The sequence below is a fragment of the Pteropus medius genome, unplaced genomic scaffold, assembly GCF_902729225.1.
Source record: "Pteropus medius unplaced genomic scaffold, Ma_sr-lr_union100, whole genome shotgun sequence".
In the NCBI taxonomy this organism is placed as follows: Eukaryota; Metazoa; Chordata; class Mammalia; order Chiroptera; family Pteropodidae; genus Pteropus; species Pteropus medius.
Window position 1 is genome coordinate 24,206,806 of NW_024349800.1, and position 16,510 is coordinate 24,223,315.

The 16,510-nt window shown below is 32.9% G+C and overlaps 1 protein-coding gene across 14 annotated transcripts in view; it reads right to left on the reverse strand.

Annotated features, from left to right (window-relative positions):
- EHBP1 (EH domain binding protein 1) overlaps window positions 1-16,510 on the reverse strand; it is a 308,435-nt gene that overhangs the window by 277,378 nt on the left and 14,547 nt on the right. The gene's annotated exons all lie outside the window — the stretch shown is intronic.

Consider the following 16,510-nt stretch of genomic DNA (forward strand, 5'->3'; position numbering starts at 1 on the left):
AATATATAAAAAGCTTTGTACTATCTTTGCAACTTTTCTATAAACCTAAAATTATTCCAACAACAACAGAAAAACCTCCACCAAAAAAAAAAAAAAAACAATGAGAAGGAATTATATGTATAATAAAAGCCTTTTAAATCTGAAAACAAAAAAAAAAGCACACATATCAATAGTAAAAGACAAAGACTCCAGTCAATAAATAGGTAAAAATGCAGTTACAAAAAAGGAAAGGCAACTTGTTAAAGAATAAAAATATTAAATTTACAAACAAAAATGAAATTAAAACAAAATGAAACAATTTTTTTAACATCAAATTAGCAACTTAAAAATTATATTATTTGTAAAAGTATGGTGAGTCTGAGAATGCCATTGCTAACTATAAGGTACATTACTAAGATAATTTTTATAGAGCAATCTGACACAATATATCACAAGACAAAAAAATAGACTTAGTAACCCAACTTTTGGAAAAATAAACTAAGGAAATAATCTGGAACATAAAAAACTTTTATACAAAATATGCTCACTAAAGCATTCCTGACATTTAATTTTTACTGAACAACCTATAAGACATCCACCATAGGAAAATAGTTCATTATGGCACGTCCACTTAATAGGCAGTTATTAACAATGACATTCACAATTTATAATAAATCTGAGGAATTCAGATTCAGAATTGTATAACCAAAGCATCATAATTTGGTAAAATAAATGAAAAAATTATGCTTGTAAAAGAGACTGGAAGAAAGCACATCCAAAGCATAAAAAATAGTTATCTCTGGGTGATGAGATTATAGGTACTATTTTCTCCTTATATTTTTTCTGTATTTTATGACTTTTATTATAAATGAGTTTCTTTTAAGAAACAAAAGTGGAGGAAGCATAATTTAAAATATGTATTTGGGTGGTCTTAATTTAGAGATAATTACCATAAAACATTTTGTACATACTGAAAACCATTAAAAGTATTTAAAGATGTATGTAATCATCAGTGAACTTCCTATAAAACCTTTTGGTACTCCTCAAAAACTATCAACCTTGCATTTGGCTCATATTAGAAATCAGATCCTACCCTCAATGAGTTTACAATCTAGTAGGAACCATGATTAAGTTACAAGAGCAAGTATAAAAGAAAAACAAAAGAAGTTAAATGTTTATTTAAACAGTAGCAAAGTGGTTGAGTATGAACTCTACAATCAAATAGATCTAATTTAAATCCTGGCTCCAATAATTGTGTGACCTTGGGCAAGTCTCAGCCTCTCAAAGCCCAGTTGCCCTTGTCTGTTATTTGGAGATAATAACAGTACCATGAATTACTGTGAGCACTAAATGAAATATTCAAGCATAACACCTGGAAATATGTCTGGCATATAGTTAGTATGTTTGACTATCAGGGTTATAGATATTAGAGGAAGGAAAGGAGATCAATAACAACGGGAATTAAGGAAGGCTTTACAAAGGAAGTAAGAATTCAGCTAATACTTGAAGGAAGATTAGAAATGGCTAACACTGGGCAGAGATGAAGAGCAATATTAAAAACTTTAGAGATTTGAAGAAATTGGGCATATTTTTATAACAGTGAACTATCCAACTACAAAAGACACATGTAAACACTTCTTATGAAAGTGAAATAAACATTTTTAAAGAAAAAAAAATGAGTCTCAGTAGTAGCATTGGGTCATTCATCAACACAGATTTATCTTCAAAATAAAAATTTTTCATGCAAGTTAAAGTATCTCAAACAATACTACATAAAAATCACTTTAACAAAACAGTAATTGACACTAAAATATTTAACAACTAAAGTCTAGCCAAGAAAAACAAGTATCTAAAACAACCAATAAACATTTAAAAAATATTCAACTGCATTGGAAGAAAAGAGGAAAGAAGGCAAAAATTAAAAAAATAAAAACTAGAAATATTTTTGTACACACTAAGAAATTATAAGTTTAAGAAAAATAAAGATGTTGTTTTAAAAGGGGGTTCAATTAAGATTTCCTTATACATTTATGCATATATTTTTATGATTCTAATTGTTCTTTCCTGTTCATATGTATTACAAGAAAACTCAATAAACTTGAAATAAGAAAAATTATTTTTTAAAATAATTCTAAATTAATGGAATGGCAGATTCTCTGATTCACAGAAATACATAGTTTCTGTTGAGATCCATTTTTATATAACCAATTCTAATTTAGTAGAATTATATAATTTATTATGATGATGAATTTTTTAAATTATCATCTTGTAAAATAAATTATATACCATTTTCTCTTAGACTTGAGGCAAATAGGCCTTTAGTGTAAGGTTTTATGTTTATCTAGATAGGAGTAAACTGTGTTTATTGTTTAAAGATGTTGCTCCTATTGTTCTACTTAAAGTACCAGACATATTATTAATCATTAAAAACAACAAGCTATTAAGCCAAACACTATGACTTTAATATTATCAAATATTTCCAAGTAAAATTAAAACAAAACCAATTAACTAAAGAACTCATAAAACTTCAGCAAGCTCATTCCACACATACTGGCTGAAAAGCAGTCTCTGGAGTCAGGCTGTTTTATGAGTCTGAGATTTATGGATTTAAACCTTAGTTCTAAACCCTATTAAGAACCTGTGTGTATGTTGAGAAAGTATTTCAGCTTTCTATACCTATGTTTCTTTCTCTGTAAAATGGGGACTATAACAGTGCTTTCCATAATGAGGTCATTATAAAGAATAAATGTCAGATTGCATATAAAACATACATCACTGTATCTAATCTAGCTCAGAATAAGTGCTTGATACATAGACATTATCATTAAGGTAATCATAATTCTGTGTTTCTATAATATATGTTTAAATATTTAAAAAGTCTCTAAGGTAATCCCAAGACAACAAAGGAGACCAAAAAAAAAAAAAAAAAAAAAAGGTGCACAGATGAAATTTCAGCCTCTGACACATATAGCTAGAGCAAATAGTAAACACAATCTACTCCTATCCAGATAAACATAAAACCTTAAACCGAAGGCCTATTTACCTCAGTTCCAATTACTCAATACATCACATCCAGCTTTAAACAAAAATTACAAAGCATACTAAAACACAAAGGCACAGTTTGAAGAGACAGAGCAAGCAATACAACCAGGCTCACAGATGGCGGAGATATTGGATTTATGAGACCAGAAATTTCAAACAACTATGATGAATATGCTAAGGTCTCTAATGGAAAAAGTGGACAACATGAAAAAACAGATGAGTCATATAAGCAGAGAGATGGAAATTTTGGGCAAGAATCAAAAAGGAATACTGGAAATAAAAAAAATATTGTAACAGAAATGAAAAAAAGCCTTTGATGAGCTCATCAACAGACTGGAGATAGCTGAGGAAAGAATCAGTGAACTTGAAGAAATGTCAGTAGAAACCTCCAAAACTGAAATGGAAATAGAAAAAAGAATGAAAAAGAACAGAATATCCAAGAACTGTGGGACAATTACAAAAGGTGTAACAGACACGTAATGGGAGTACCAGAAGGAAAAGAAAGAACCAAAAGAAATATTTGAAACAATGACCAAGAATTTCCCCAAATTAATGATAGACATCAAGCCTGATTCCAGAAGCTCAGAGAACATCACGCAAAACAAATATTTAAAAATTTACAACCATGCATATTATATTCACATTGCAGAAAATCAAAAACAAAGCAAAAAATCTTAAAGAAAACCAAAGAAAAAACACTTTTCTACAGAGGAACAAGGATAACAATTACATTGAACTTCTTCAGAAATCATGCAAGCAAGAAAAGTATGGAGTAAAATATTTGAAGTGTTGGAGGTAGGGAAGTCCCAACCTAGATTTCAGTATCCAGTTAAGTTATCCTTCAAAAGTGAAGGAGATATGAAGAATTTCTGAAACAAATAAAAGTTGAAGCAATTTATCACCAGTAGACCATTTTGCAGGAAACATAAAAAAAAAAAAAAAAATCAGAAAGATGGAAAATTATATAGTTTCAGAAACTCAGATAAATTTTGTTCAAAAAAATAACAGCGACAACATATTTAATGGTTAGAGCTTATATATAAGTGAAATGAATGATAGCAGTGTTATAAGGACAGGAGGGAGGAATTGGGAATACTCTGTTATAAGGTACTTGCACTGTCCATGAAAGAATATGTTATTTGAAGGAGGACTTGGATTAGCTGTAAATATATATTGTAACTTCAAGGGCAACCACTAAAAATAATTATTTTTAAAGAAGTAAAACTGATATGCTAAGAGAAGACAAAAAATAGAATCATATAAAATGCTCAATTAAATACAGTGAAGGGGCACCTAACTCTCTCCTTCTCTCTGCACCTGTTGTGCCGCTGATTATACTGGAAGATGCTCTGTGATACATCCCAGGATACTGATAAACCCTAAGAGGACCACTGGATACTTAGTAAGGTTATATAAATTATGGCCTTATATGTAACTAAGTTAAAAATCAAGAGTGCTGCTACCTTGGATTCACCATCTCTACCCTTCTTCAGCAAGAAAAAGAGACTCAAAATGACTCAGATAGCTTCTTTTTAAAGCATAATGTGTCAAGATCTTTGAAAACATGGCAGGGTGAGAGATGTCCAAAGAGCTCTCCCCTTGAAACAACAATAAGCTGAACATCTAAAACTCAACAAAAAACACTCAAACTGCACACCAGCATGTCTGAGCATGGGATCTGTGCATAAGAACTACCACAGGTCAGAATCCCAAGTGTCGGGTGGTGGACTGGGAGAAATAAAGAAACTGCCTCTCGCTGCCAGAGCTACCTGTAGCAGGGGGAGGAGAGAAGGAGTGGCGAATTCCCTGAACAGCCCTGTCTGGGAAAGCTGTGAGCTCCCTGTGGACGGCCAGCCGCAGGGCCCAGTCATCAGGGCAAAAGGCAGAGAAGCAGGAATGCAGAAAAAATAACCGTCGATTTTTACTGGCTGCAGTTGCAAAACCCAGGCTGAGCAGCAGCCCCCAACCCCCAACCCAGAGGGCCCCTCCCCCTATACCCTCCTCCAAGACTGAACACCACTGAGCCCCAGGAGAATCTGAGCAAACTCTACCAAAACTGTTGCTAACACTGACAGGGACTGAAACTAAGAGTAGCAAGCATGATTAAATATCTTTCAGAAAATAAAAAGTAATTTTTAAGTCTTTATATAAAGCAAGGATCCAAGAGGCTTAGACGCCACCTACTGGAAATCAAAAGAAAAGTGTCATCTTTGCAGGAGGTTAAAGAGAGACCTTTATATAATAAATCATCTCTCTGGAAAAAAAGCAGAATACATTTCCATTAATGCCCAGGTGGAGAAATTGATTAAACACCATGAACAACCAAGATGGCAAGGCATCTCAGAAAGAAAGAGAAAAATCTGCAGAAAATAAGCTTACAGACATAGAAATATGCAATTTAAATGACAGAGAATTCAGGATGATACTTCTGAAAAAACTCCGTGAATTCCAAAACGAGTCATATCAACAATTTCAGGAATTGAAAAAAAAACTAGATGAGCAGATCAAGGAGACTGAAATCCTCAAAAAGAACCAAATAGAACTTCTGGAGATGAAGAACACAAGAGTTGAAAAATGAAATAGCGTCAACCAAATAGAGTCGACTAAATGGAGGAAAGGATTAGTGATACCAAAGACAGAAATCTAGAAATAAATCAGAAGAAGAGAGAAATTGAAGAATGAAAAATAACGAAAAAGAAATTCAAGAACTAGCTGATACCATCAGGATAGGAAACATAAGAATAATAGGCATTATCGAAAGTGAGGAAAAGGAGCAGGGACTAGAAAGCATTTTCAGACAAATAGTGGACAAGAATTTTCCAAATCTAAGGAATGAGCTGGAGCTTGGAATTCAAGAAATCAACAGAATACCCAATTATCTCAAACCAAAAAGGCCTTCAACAAGACACATTCTATTAAAATTATCAAAAATCAACAACAAAGACAGAATTCTCAGGGCTGCCAGTGAGAAGAAAATGGTAACCTATAAAGGAAAACTCATTAGATTATCCTCGGTCTTTTCAGCGCAAACCTTACAAGCCAGAAAGAAATGGAATCAAATATTTAAACCATTAAGTAAAAGGAACTACCAGCCTAGAATAATGTATCCAGCTAAGTTCTTCTTTAGATATGAAAGAGAAATTAAGACCTTTCCAGACATACAAAAACTGAGGGAATTCTCCACTACAAGGCCTGCACTATAGGAAATACTGAAAGGAGTCAGCTTACCTAAAACAAAATGACAAAATAAAAACTACATAATTAAAGTGACGATCAGGCAAATAGAAGCAGAGGCATGCAACCGTTACTAACACCAGGACATTATAAGCTTAAATAATAAGAAGAGAATTGTTATAACCAGGTAGTAATGAACGTTCAGCATACATAGGGACAAATTGAGATAACAATGACTGAAATAAGGAAGATTCAAAGATCCAGATTCACAAAAAGGAATGGAGATAAGGCACACGCAGAAGAAAATGGACAACGATATACATAACTATCCTTTACATATTCATAATAGTAACCACACACCAAAGATTCAGAACTGAAGTATGTAACATAAAACAAGATGAATCAGAGGCAAAACCCACAAAAGTCAACCAAAATAAAGAAAACAGAAACACAAAGACGAAGAAGCAATTGAAACACCCAGCTACCAGAAAGCAAAAGATAAAATGGCTATAAGAAGACCTCATATTTCAATAGTCATTCTAAATGTTAATAGACTGAACTCACCAATATAAAGGCACGGAGTTGCAGAATGGATCAAAACACAAAACCCGACCATAGGCTGCCTCCAGGAGACAGATCTCAGCTCCAAAGACAAATATAGACTCAAACTGAAAGGGTGGAAAATGATATTTCAAGCAAATGGCATTCAGAGAAAAGCGTGAGTAACAGTACTAATATCAGACGAAATAGACTTTGACATCAAAAAGGTAAAGAAAGATACTGAGGGACACTTCATAATGATAAAGGGAATCATGAACCAAGAAGACATAATACTTATTAATATCTATGCTCCCAATCAGGGAGCCCCGAAATATTTAAAGCAATTACTAACAGAACTAAAGGGAGAAACAGACCAAAACACTATCGTAGTAGGGGACCAAAATACCTGTCAGATATGGACAGATCATCCAAACAGAAAATCAATAAAGAAATAACATCCTTAAATGACACATTAGACCAACTGGCCATAATTGACATATACAGAGCCCTCCATCCCAAAACAGCTGCTTATACATTCCTTTCTATCGCACATGGAACATTCTTGAGTCGACCATAGACTGGGACACAGAGATAGCCTCAACAAATATAAGAGGGTTGAAATCATACTAACCACATTCTCTGATCATAACGCTTTGAAACTAGAGACTAACTGCAAAAAGAAATCAGGAAGAATCATAAATACATGGAGATTAAACAACATGCTACTGAAGAATAACTGGGTCAGAGAAGAAATAAAAACAAGAGATCTAGAGATACATAGAAACAAATGATAATGATAGTACAACATATCAAAACTTTTGGGACACAGCAAAAGCGGTCATAAGAGGAAAGTTCATATCATTATAGGCCTATCTCCAAAAGCAAGAATGAGCCCAAATAAACAACCTAACTCTTCATCTTAAAAAATTAGAAAAGAAAGAGCAAATGAGGCCTAAAGTCAGCAGAAAGAAAGAAATAATCAAAATTAGAGCAGAAATAAAGGAAATTGAAAACAAATAAACAAACAAAGAAACGAATGAATAAATAAATAAATGCAACAAAGAGCTGGTTCTTTCAGAAGGTTAATAAAATTGACAAACCCCTGGCTAGACTCACTAAAGAAAAAAGAGAAAGGACCCAAATAAAATCAGGGATGAAAGAGGGGAAATTACGACTGACATTGCAGAAATACAAAAGATCATACAAGAGTACTATGAAAAAGTGTATAACACCAAATTTAATAACCTAGAAGAAATGCACCAATTCTTGGAAAAAATACAACCTTCCTAGACTGAATCAAGAACCAGAAAATCTAAATAGATCAATCAGCAGTATGGAAATTGAAACAATCATCAAAAACTTACCAAAAAGTAAAAATCAAGGACCAGATAGCTTCATCAGTGAATTCTACCAAACGTTCAAAGATTTAATACCTATCCTCTTCAAACTCTTCCAAAAAATCGAAGAGGAGGCAATAATTCCCCAACACATTTTATGAGGCCAGTATTTACTCTGACATCAAAACCTGGCCAAGATAACACAAAAACAGAAAACTACAGACCAATATCTCTCATGAATACAGATGCAAAAATCCTAAATAAGATACTAGCAAACCGAATACAACATATTAAAAAGATTATACACCATGATCAAATGAGCTTCATCCCAGAGGCATAGGGATGTTTCAATAATATGCATATCAATTAATGTGATACACCACATAAACAAATTAAAAAATAAGAATCATATGATCATATCAATAGATGCAGAAAAAGCCTTTGACAAGATACAACGTCCATTTATGATCAAAACACTTAACAAAATTGGTATAGAAGGAAAGTACCTTAACATAATAAAGGCCATATATGACAAACCCTCAGCCAACATTATACTTAATGGTGAAAAACTAAAAACCTGCCCTCTAAGATCAGGAACAAGACAAGGCTGTCCACTATTGCCACTGTTATTCGATATAACATTAGAGGTCCTAGAGAGTACAATCAGGCAAGAGAAAGATATAAAAGGCATCTAAATAGGAAACGAAGTCAAACTGTCACTATTTGCAGATGACGTGATTCTCTATGTAGAAAACCCTAAAGACTCCATAAGAACACTACTAGAAACAATAAGCAAATACAGTAAAGTTTCTGGATACAAAATCAACGTTCAAAAATCCATAGCGTTCCTATACTCTAATAATGAAGTGTCAGAAAAAGAAGTGAAAAAAATAATTCCTTTTGGAATTGCAACCAAAAAAATAAAATATCTAGGAATAAATTTAACGAAACATGTGAAGGACCCATATAATGAAAACTATAAGACTCTATTAAAAGAAATCAAAGAAGATACAAAGAAATAGAAAGATATTCTGTGTTCTTGGAAGAATCAACACAGTTAAAATGACCATATTGCCTAAAGCATTATACAGATTTAATGCAATCCCCATCAAAACCCCATATAGCATTTTTTAAAGAAATAGAACAAAAAATCATCAGATTTGTATGGAAGCACAAAAAACTCCAAACTGCCAAAGCCATACTGAGAAAAAAGAACGAGGCTGGCGGCATCACTCTGCCCAACTTCAAATTATACTACAAAGTGACAGTAATCCAAACAGCATGGTATTGGCAGCAAAACAGACACACGGACCAGTGGAACAGAATCAAGAGTCCAGAAAATTATATGGGCAAATAATTTTCAACAAAAAAGCCAAAAACATACAGTAGAGAAAGGAAAACCTCTTCAATAAATGGTGCTGGGAAAACTGGAAAGCCACCTACAAAAGAATGAAACTAGACTGTTGTCTATCACCACACACCACAATTAGATTAAGGACCTGAATATAAGACCTGAAACAATAAAATACATAGAAGAAAACATAGGAACTAAACTCAAGGACCTTGGACTTCAAGAGGATTTTATGAATTTGACTTCAAAGGCAAGGAAAGTAAAAGGAAAAATAAATGAATGAATGGGACATCAAACTAAAAAGCTTCTGCTCAGCAAAAGAAATCGTCAACAAGGTAAAGAGATAACCATCCAAATGGGAAAATATATTTGTAAGCAACACCTCCAATAAAGGCCTAATATCCAAAATATACAAAGAACTCATATGACTCAATAATAACAAAAAACAAATGATCCAATCAAAAAATGGTCAGAGGTCCTGAACAGACAGTTCTTCCTAGAGGACATACTGATGGCCAACAAATATATGAAAAGATAGATGCTCAACATTGCTAGCTAATAGGGAAATGCAAATCAAAACCACAATGAGATACCATCTCACACCTGTTACAATAGCTGGAATCAACAGGACTATTAATAACAAATGTTGGAGGAAAGGGAAAGGAACCCTCTTACACTGCTGGTAGGACTGCAAATTGGTACAGCCACTATGGAAAATAGTATGGAGGTTCCTCAAAATACTAAGAATTGAACTACCATATAATCCAGCAATCCCTCTACTGAGTATTTACCCTAAAGACTTGAAAACTCATATTCGAAAAGATATTTGCTCACCAATGTTCATAGTAGCATCATTATTCATGGTGGCCAAGACATGGAAGAAACCAAAGTGTCCTATGATAAATGATTGGCTAAAGAAGCTGTGGTACATATATACAATGGAATATTACTCAGCCATAAGAAGAGGTGAAATACGGCCATTGCGGCAACATGGATGGACCTCGAGATAATCATGCTAAGCGAAATAAGTCAGACAGAAAAAGTTGAAAATCACATGATATCACTTATATGATATAAACCTAAAAGCAACAAATGAACAGGACAAACAAACAGACTCATGGACATGGACTATAGACTAGTAGTTACCAGAGAGTAGAGGGTGGGGGAGGAGGGGGAAGGTAGATGGTTAAAGGTGGGTAGGGAGAGGGCGAAGTGGGTAAAGGGGATCAAATACATGGTAGCTAAAGGAAACTGGACTTTGGGTGGTAAACACACAATAGAATATACATATATCGAATTATAATGTACACCTTTATATAATTGTATTAACCAATGTTACCCCAATAAACTTAATTTAAAAAATAATAAAATAAATAAATAAAATAAAACCAGTGAAGGAAAAAAACAAACAGAGAAAGCAGAAAAAAGGTGGAAGACAAAAAAGAAACAAAGAATAAAGGCAAATAATAGAAAACAGTACCAAGTGTAGTAGATATTAATACAACAATATCATTAATTACTTGAACATCAATTGTCTAAATAAACTAATTAAAAGACAAACTATCATAATGACTAGAAACCAACACAACTAATCTTAGGTCTACTAACTAAATGTTGTCTACAATAAATCAATTTTTAAGGTAAAGACAGATTAAAAGTGAAGGGACAGAAGAGATACACCATGCAAATGCTATTTTAAAAAAGCTGGAATATCTATAGTAATTTGAGAAAAAGCAGACTTTATAGCAAGAAACATTATCAGAGATAAAGAGGGGTATTACATAATGATAAAGGGGTCAAATTATCTAAAGACATAGCATTCCCTAACGTGTATGAGCCTAATGACAAAGTATCAAAATTCATGAGGCAAAACTGATAGAACTTTAAGAAATGAATGAATTCACTATTACAGCTGGAGACTACCAAACACCTCTATCAGGAATTGATAGATCCAGCTAGCAAAATATCAGCAAGGACACAGTTGAACTAAACAGCTCCATCAACCAACTTGATCTACAGAATACTTCATCCAACAATAGATTACACGTTCTTCCCAAACTCACATGTAACATTCACTAAGACAGACCACATTCTGGGCCATAAAACATATCTTAACAAATTTTAAAAAAAACAAATTATACAAAGTATGCTCTCATTCCCAATGGAATTAAACTAGAAATCAATAACAGAAAGATAGCTGGAAAACCCCAAAATACTTGGAGATTAAACAATGTACTTCTAAACAACACATGCGTCAAAGGAGTCTCAAGAGAAATTTTAAAGTACTTGAACGAATGAAAATACAACTTATCAAAAGTTGTGTGACCCAGCAAAAGCAGTGCTTAGAAGGAAATTTACAGCATTGAATGCATACATTAGAAAAGGAAAGAGATCTAAAAATCAATAATCTAAGCTTTCAAGAAATTAGAAAAGAACAAATTAAATCCAAAGTAAGAAGAAAATAATAAAAATTGGAGCAGAAATCAATGAAATTGAAAACGAGAAATCAATCAAAACCAAAAGTGGGTTCTTCGACAAGATCAACAAAATCAATAAGTTTTAGCTAGGTTAACAAGAAAACACAAAATACTAATATCAGAAATGAAAGTGGGGCCAATACTACTGAGTATGTGGACATTAAAAAGATAATAAAGAAATATCATTAACAACTTTATGCCCATAAATTTGATAGCCTAGATGAAATGAACGAATTCCTTGAAAGACACAATCTTACCAAACTGGTATAATGAGAAATAAATAACCCGAATAGTCCGATATCTATTAAAGAAATTGAATTAATAATTAATATCCTTCTAAAACAAAGTATCAGGCCCAGATGGGTTCATCGGTGAATTCTACCAAACATTTAAGAAAGAAATTAAACTAATTCTCTGGACAATCTCCTCTAAAAAGTGAAAGCTGAAAGAATACTAATAACTCATTCTATGGGGCCAACATTACCCTGATACCCAAAACAGACAAAGACAGTATCAGAGAGGAAAATACAGACCTATATCTCTAATGAACACAAATGCAAAATTCCTCAAGAAAATATTAGTAAATCAAATCTAACAATGCATTAAAAAAAGCCTATACACTGCAACCAAGTGGTATTTATTCCAGGCATGCAAGGCTAATTTGACATTAGAAAATCAATTAATGTAATCCATCATATTAACAAACTAAAAAAGAAAAATTATGATCATAACTAACAAAATCCAACACTCATTCATGATAAAAATTTTCAGCCAACTAAGAATAGAGAGGAACTTCCTCAACTTGGTAAAGAACATCTACAAAAAAAGCTACAGCTAACACCATACTTAATGGTAAGAAACTATTTCCCACTAAGGTGGGAGAAGGTAAGGATGTCTTCTGCTCTCATCACACCTACTCAAATCATACTGGAAGTCCTAGCTAAGGCAGTAAGATAAGAAAGGCAAATAAAAGATATACAAGTTGGGAAGAAAAAAGATAAAACTTTATTTATACATGACATGATTATCTATGTAGAAAATCTCAAAGAATCAACAAAAAAATCCTGAAACAAAGAAGCAATCACAGCAAGGTTGCAGGGTACAAGGTTAAAACACAAGTCAATTGTTTTATTATATACACCAGCAATAATTAACTGGAATTTGAAACACATTACTATTTACATTAGCAGTAAAAAATGATATACTTAGGTATAAATATAACAAACATACACACATACACACACACACACACACACACACACACACGTGGAATACTATAAAACTTTTACGAAATTAAAGATTTAAATAAATGGAAAGACTCTCTGTACCTGGAATAAGATTTGATATTGCCAAGATATCAGTTCTTCTCTACTTGATCTACAGGTTCAATGCAATCCCAATCAAAATCCAAGCAAGTTATTTTGTGGATATCAACAAGCTAATTCTAAAGTTTATACGGAGAGGTAAAGGATCCCAAATAGCTAACACAATATTAAAGGAGGCTAACACTTTAAAGTGAGAAGACTAACACTACCCAACTTCAAGACTTATTATAAATCAAACAGTAATCAAGACAGTGTAGTATTGGTGAAAGAATAGAAGACAAATACATAACAACAGAATAAAGAACCTAGAAATAGATCCACACAAAAGATAATCAACTTATCTATGACAGAGCAACAAAGGCAATTCAATGGAGAAAAGATAATCTTTTGAACTATTCTTGGATGAATGAACAAACTGTGCTGGAATGAATCTAGACACAGATTTTACACCTTTCAGAACACCAAAAGCATTATCCATGAAAGAAAAAAAAATTTGTAAGTTGGACTTCATTAAAATTAAAAACTTATGCTGTGTAAAAGACACTATTAAGAAAACGAAAAGACAAGCCACAAGTCGGGAGAAAATATTTGCAAAACATATATCTGATAAAGGACGGATCCTAAATATACAAAGAACTCTTAAAACTCAACAAGAAGAAAACATCAATCTGATTTTTTAAATGGGCAAATGATCTGGACATTTCACCAAAGAAGATATACAAATGGCAAATAAGCATATGAAAAGATGCTCAAAATCACATCACTAGGAATTTGTAAATTAAAACAAGATACCACTGCACACCTATTAGAACAGTGAGAATTCAAAGTACTGACTTATCAAATCCGGGTGAGAATGTGGAACAAAAGGAACTCTCATTCACTGCTGGTGGGAATGCAAAATGATACAGGCATTCTGGAAGACAGTTTAGCAGTTTCTTACAAAAAGAATCATACCCTTACCAAAGGATAAGAAATTTTGCTCATTGGTATTCACCTAAATGAGATGAAACTTATATTCCACACAAAACCTGTACACAAATGTTTATAGCAGCTTTATTCACAATTACCCAAACTTAAGCAACAAGATGTCTCTCAATGGATGAATGGATAAACAAACTGTGGTATATCCATACACTGGAATATTATTCAGCACCAAAAAGAAATTAGTTATCAAGCCACAAAAAGATATAGAAGAACTTTCAATGCATATTGCTAAGTGAAAGAACCCAATCTCTAAAGGCTAAATAATATATAATTCACACTGTCTGACATTTTGAAAAAGGCAAAGCTATGGAGATAATAAAAGGATCAGTGGTTGCCAGGGATTCAGGAAAAGGGAAAGAAGAATGATTAAGTGGAGTTCAGGGGATTTTTAGGGCAGTGAAACTTCTGTATGATATTGCTATGCAGGCATCTCATTAGAAATTTGTTAAAACCCATAGGTATACAACACAAAGAGTGAACCCTAATATAAACTAAGGACTTTAGGCAATAATAATTACCAATATTGGATGAAGATGATCTCTATGAAATGATCTCCAGGATATATCTTTAAGTGAAAAGCAAAGTGAAAGTACCAGTAGTATTTTCCTACCTTTTGTGTAAAGAATAAAAAAAAGGAAAAAAGTACACATACCTGCTCATTTGTACAAAAAGAAACAGGAAAAATATACCCAGACTCAACAAATGGTGCTAGAATAACTGGCTATTCACATGCATAAGAACGAAGTTGGACCCTTTCCTTATAACATACACAAAAATTAACTCAAAATAGTCTTAGATACAACACTAAAGCACAAGTAACAGAATAATAAATAAATTAGACTTCATGAAATCTAAAACCTTTTGTGCATCAAAAGACACCATCAAGAAAGTGAAAAGACAACTCACTGAGAGAAAATATTTAGAAATCACATAGAACTCTTATAATGCAACGCTAAAGATAAAAATAACCTAATTAAAATTGAGCACAGGATCAGAACACACATTTCTCCAAAAAACATATATACAAATGGCCAGGAAAACACATGAAAAAATTGTGGCTAAACATCATCCAGCAAATGGAGAAATGCAAATCAAAACTACAGTAACATACCACTTTATACCTACTAGGATGGCTAAAATAAAAGACAATAAGGTGTGCTGGCAAGAATGTGAAGAAATTGTATGTCGCTAGTGGGAATATAAAATGATGTTACCATTTTGGAAAAGGGTTTGGCAGTTCCAAAAAGTTAAACAAAGTTATCACATGACCCAACAGGTCTACTTCTATACTATCTTTGCAACTCTTTTAAACCTAATTTCGATAAAAAGTTTAAAAAATAAAGGAACCAAATTTTAAAAGATTATTTTGTAAATTAGAGTACTCTTCAAATTAAAGCTGAACCATTAAACTCAATTTCTAAATCTACTTACTGCATGAATAAACTCAGTTTCAATTAAGTTACTTTGAGATAGAGTATTACTACATGCTCTTTGCATTTAATGAGTTTTAGAAGGGGACAGAGAAGAATGAAAGATGTTTGAGGGAAACTATTTGCATGTAGCAAATAAGATTTAGCATACTTAAAGGGAATGGTTGGAAGACTAGTGAGACTTAGCGGGGTGATCATTTCATAAGTTATATAAATGCCTAATCACTATGTTGTACACTAATATAATGTTGTATGTCAACTATAATTGAAAAATACTTAAAAATTTTTGGAAGACTCATACAACAGAATAAAGATAGATTTACAGATTAAAATGACCATACTAACAGTATCCTATAAATAAAGGGGAAATCTAGAAGGTTCATTTTAGAATAGCTATGGCAGTAATATAAAGAATCAGAAAGGGCTAGGAAAGTGTTAAGGGCTATCACAAAAGCCTACACCAGAGGTTCCCAAGCTTTCTAGGTTTATAAGGCCCTTGATGTGTCAGTAATTTTTTCACAGGCCAAAAGACATAGCTAAACACTCTGGCTACTAAGAAGTCAGGTCTAAACAACTTAAGAAGGATGTATGTCCCAACAATTTAGCACCTGTGTTGAGTACTGCACAACTTCTCAAACCTTAGAATCAGATAGAACACTGCCTTCCTCTTTTCGTGTACCATATATATTTTTACAAGGCACTTGCTCTTGCTCTTTGTCATAGCAACTACCAAAAACTCTGCTTTGTAAAAATACAGTATTATTAGAAGGAATGTAGAAGTGTAATTTTGAAAACAAACTACCTCTTTGTGGTTTTTCACAGATGCTGCTGTGTTTTCTTTAAAATTTTTAAGCAGCTCTTGGAACACCTG